The sequence below is a fragment of the Cryptomeria japonica genome, chromosome 8, assembly GCF_030272615.1.
Source record: "Cryptomeria japonica chromosome 8, Sugi_1.0, whole genome shotgun sequence".
Taxonomy (NCBI): Eukaryota; Viridiplantae; Streptophyta; class Pinopsida; order Cupressales; family Cupressaceae; genus Cryptomeria; species Cryptomeria japonica.
In genome coordinates this window covers 639,772,164-639,776,658 of record NC_081412.1, presented here as the reverse complement: position 1 = coordinate 639,776,658, position 4,495 = coordinate 639,772,164, and the positions used below count along the sequence as shown (strand labels likewise).

Here is a 4,495-nt window from a genome sequence, read left to right as displayed (position 1 = left end):
ATCTAATCTATGCTTGAAGAAGGCATTGATTTTGATCGCTTCGAAGAGACGGAGAGGAGAATCTTTCTATAGGAGTTTTCTTTTCTTTTTTATTTGAAAAATTGCAGTATATCAGTACTATTTTGAAGGTACTAAATCTTCTCTCTTTAAAATACTTTTTTAAAGAGTTGCAGTGTAACCTAGTCATTTTGAAGATATTAAGTCTTCAGTCTTTAGATTGTGTAATTTTTTATATATTTGTATTCATGTTATTGATTTTTCTTTCATAATATTTCTGCCAGATTTAGCTATACTTTCTTTTTACAACTATCTATGTTTTGAAAGGCTGAAATTTTCTTGTTTTGGGTGCTACATGATATACAAGAATTCAGGAGGTGGGCTTGTTGTAGTCTGGGGACTCTTTTGTGAGATTTCTCTTAATATTACATGGAAGGTATAAGATCTCAGTAGTTATTGACTTGTATAATTTTTTATCATTTTTCTTCCCTAAACCCCATGGTTTTATTATAGATTTGATTGAATCTTCGTTTATTATTGCCTTTCTTGTTCTTTTGTTTGATCTTTCTTTTGCAATTGCCGTTGCTTTGTCTATATCTGATTTGTGTGTTCCATCTTTTGTGGAACTCCTTGGACTTTTCTAGTTTCACTGTGTTATCCATGTCGTTCCTCTGTAACATGTTTCAGATCCCTCCCAAAAACTGATTTTTATTCTTATAAAAGCATAGATCATCTCATCTCAAGCGGTGTCTTGAGATATATCTTCTATTTAAAACCACCATGGTTTAGGATCCTGTAAAATTGCCATAAAATGGAGTTGGTTGTAAAAAATTTCATATCAAGATGGCTAAGAAATAGTCTTCATTGAGATTATTGTTACTGCATCGAGTTTCTTCATGATCTTGTATTCTGAGAGAGATATTGTTCTTTTAATGAACTTTAAATTTTAATTTTAGGTTGGATCTCAGTATTCTTTTTATTATTTAGATGTATCGTTGACAGTCACTAAGCTATGGATTCTAATACTAAATTCCTTTCCGTGGCCTACGTTTGCAGAATCCAATAGTGAGAACTTGATGGCTCCCAAAAACAAGTCCAACGTTTCGTTTGATAAAAAAAGTTCAATCTACCGTGGAGTTACTAGGTGTGTTTATATTTACTTTTATAGATACAGAAAGAGATTTTCTGATAGATTCAAATGTTAGTTTGAAGTAATATTATGTGAGATTCAATGCAGGCAGAAATGGACAGGGAGATATGAAGCCCATCTGTGGGACAACAGCTGCCCAATAGAGGGTCATACTCGTAAGGGTAAACAAGGTTAGTTTTGTGAATCTCTATTCTAATAAGTTATGCATTAAACCCTTTCCATTCTACAGGCCTAGATGGGTTCCAGTAGAAATTAAAACAGGTATGTTTAGAAAGTTATTTGTATGGATCAATTCTTTGAAGCGAAATCTCTGAGATATCTTTGATGGGCTTCTTTTAAGGATGTGAGAGAATTTTATAAACAAGTGGGTTATGTTTTGAACCAAGATCTCCAATATGTTTTTTTTTCCTCTTTATCAACATTATACACAAGTTCCTTCTTAAAAGTACATATATAACAACTAGGTTATTCATACTTTGGTTACTAATTTGAGTATTTAACCGTCTTACTGTGATTCTTCAATTCTGGATAATGATTGGATTCTCCAGTCTATCTCGGTAAGCAGATGCTTTTAATTGGTTTTATACATTCATTAAGTGATTCGAATTCAGTCTCTGTGAAATTCCAGATCTGTAATTTAACTGTCCATTGATGTAATGCAGGCGGATTTGATCAGGAGGAAAAAGCAGCCAGAGTTTACGATCTGGCAGCTCTGAAGTATTAGGGCCCATCAATTTTGACAAACTTTCCGGTATAATTTTTCTGTATGTTTCAGATCTATTCTATCTGCCGATATTCTACTTTCTGTGAGAAAATGCCTTTGGTGCTCATTCTACTTTCCCCATGAAATGCCGAGCATGCTAAAATTGTATAAGATTTGTCTTTCCGGTATAAAAGACACGACATTTTTCTGTAATTCAGCCTTAGTGTGTAGTTAATCTTATCTTTTTATACTTTTTACTTAATATTTTTGACCTTCTGTATCAAATGCAGATAGAAAATTATGAGACAGAGTTGGAAGAAATGAAGAACATGTCAAAGCAAGGATATATTCAATCTATTAGGAGGTAATTAGGTTTCCTCCCACCTTTGCATCCATAGGCGTTAGGCAGATAATGTATAGAGCAGTAAGTATGGAGAAAGATCTCAGTGAGAATCATTATTGTTTTCTTGTGTATTAAAGATTCAATTTGGATCAAAAATCTGTAATAGGTCACAAACAGTTTCATAGGGACCCATCATAATGTTTAATTGGATTTATGTTTATACATTCTTGAGCGTAGATATATAATTTTTTCAGTTTATGATTTTGGTATGAATTATTTTTTAATTTATTTTTATACCTTTTAGTAACATAATCTTTGTAGTTCATGATCTTAGTATGAATTATTTCTGAATTCCTTGAATTTATGTTTATACATTCTAGAACTAAAACATATAATTAACTGTTTTTAAATTTGACTGAGTAACTTTTTCTCAAACCCTTACCAAATGTCAATTTTGCAGGAGTAGCAATGCCTTTTCTAGGGGGAGATCAGCCTACCGCGGAGTGACACGGTTTGGATTTAATAATTTACTTGAATGAACTTATAATCTTATCTTAAACATTACTATGAAAGGATGAAACTAACTTAAATTTCACTGAGAGAAGCTGACTAACATAAACAGCCACCATTGACCTAATGTAGCTGTACAAATCCATGATATGGCTTGGCAGACATCATAATAATGGAAGGTGGCAAGCTACGATTGGGAAGCATGATGGGAAGAAAGATTTGTATCTTGGAACATTCAGTGAGCACATCTTTCTAAGTTTGTAGTATAATGTTTCCAATGAATGCTTGTACAGTATATAGAACTATAATTCAATGTCAATGCATCCAATAATCAAACCAGATGAAAAGGCTAATGATTCTTGTTTTAACTTACAGCCAGTCAGGAAGAGGCAGCCGAGGCTTATGACATTGCTGCCATCAAATTCAAAGGAGAAAACGCTGTTACAAACTTTGACACAAGCAGATATGATGTAAAAGCCATAATGAGCAGCACGCTACCTGTAGAAAGGAAAGCAAAGCGAGCTAGAATCGAAGTAGAAGATAAGGAAAGTAATGGGGACAAATATGATTTTCCATCCAATATGTTTGGCTTAAGGCCTACAACCATTACTCTGGAAAGGAATGGGAAAATATCTTCTTGCACAGACTGTATTGCACCCACAGCTATTAATCGGAGAACTATGGCAACTACCCATGGACTGGTGATGGGAGGTTCCTCTCTTCCATCACACAGTTCACTAGAAGCTTTTGGAAACATGCTGTCTTTGGGTACCTTCACATTCTGCTCTCCTGGGCAGTCCTCAGGGCTTGTGAGAGCTGTTCACGAGAACACAATGCCTGATAGCAACTGGATAACATCCTCCCTTCAGGATTCAGAAAGTGCGCCTAGTGCAGGAGCAGCATGTCAACCTCCTATTATGTTCAATATCTGGAGTGATACAAGAATGTCAAAATCATAGTATTTTTCAATATGATTCTAGCTCTCGTATTTTATAGTGTACTGTTTTATGATATTTTTTAAACTTATTTTTATCATGTTTTAAACATTTTGAAGACCTGGAACTGAATTTTTAGAGTATATCTAACCTTTCAAGATTTCTCTCCATTGAAGACCTGGATCTGAATTTTTAGAGTATATTTAACCTTTCAAGATTTCTCTCCATTGTGTATTTTTCAGAGTGTGCTGTCTTAAACTTGTCTTCTGACCACTTCAAAACTTATTTTACATTTTGAAGACCTCGATCTGATCCCTTCCAATATACCAAGAAAAGCAAAGTTTTTGGCCCATTTTGTTGTGACTTCCCTCCCCCGTCTAGTGAGGCCTGTCCCTTGAGGAATATTTATTTTATGCAATATGTTGAACACTCTTGTAATGCAAAGTTTAGAACTATATTGTTGTGACCTCTTTTTATTGAGTGCTTTATATAAAGGGTGAATATGGTTGGGAACAGATTTAATAGTATGCAAACCTTTCTTTAACAATAATATTTAATTATGCTTGTTAGAACAAATTGATTGTATTGAAGTGTTTTCTTAAAGAATGCATTTTTTTATTTGTTTGAGTTTATTAGTTTAATAAATATAATTATATGGGTATAATTTATAAAAGCATTTTGTATTATGTATTGGAAAAAATTTATCTAGAGCTTATATTTTTTTTTTTAAATATGGAAACTTAGTTATGAATAATTAAAAAATATATGCAATATGTTAGTATGAATAAGAGTGATTGTATTTTTTAAATTCAATTGTATTCAATATGTTTGCTTCAACATTTCAAATCACACCCTAT

General features: G+C 33.0%; 1 pseudogene; it reads left to right on the top strand.

Moving 5' to 3' along the window:
• Positions 1-361: 361 nt before the first annotated feature.
• On the top strand, positions 362-3,662 carry LOC131067718 (AP2-like ethylene-responsive transcription factor AIL5; annotated as a pseudogene).
• The last annotated feature ends 833 nt before the right edge of the window (positions 3,663-4,495 follow it).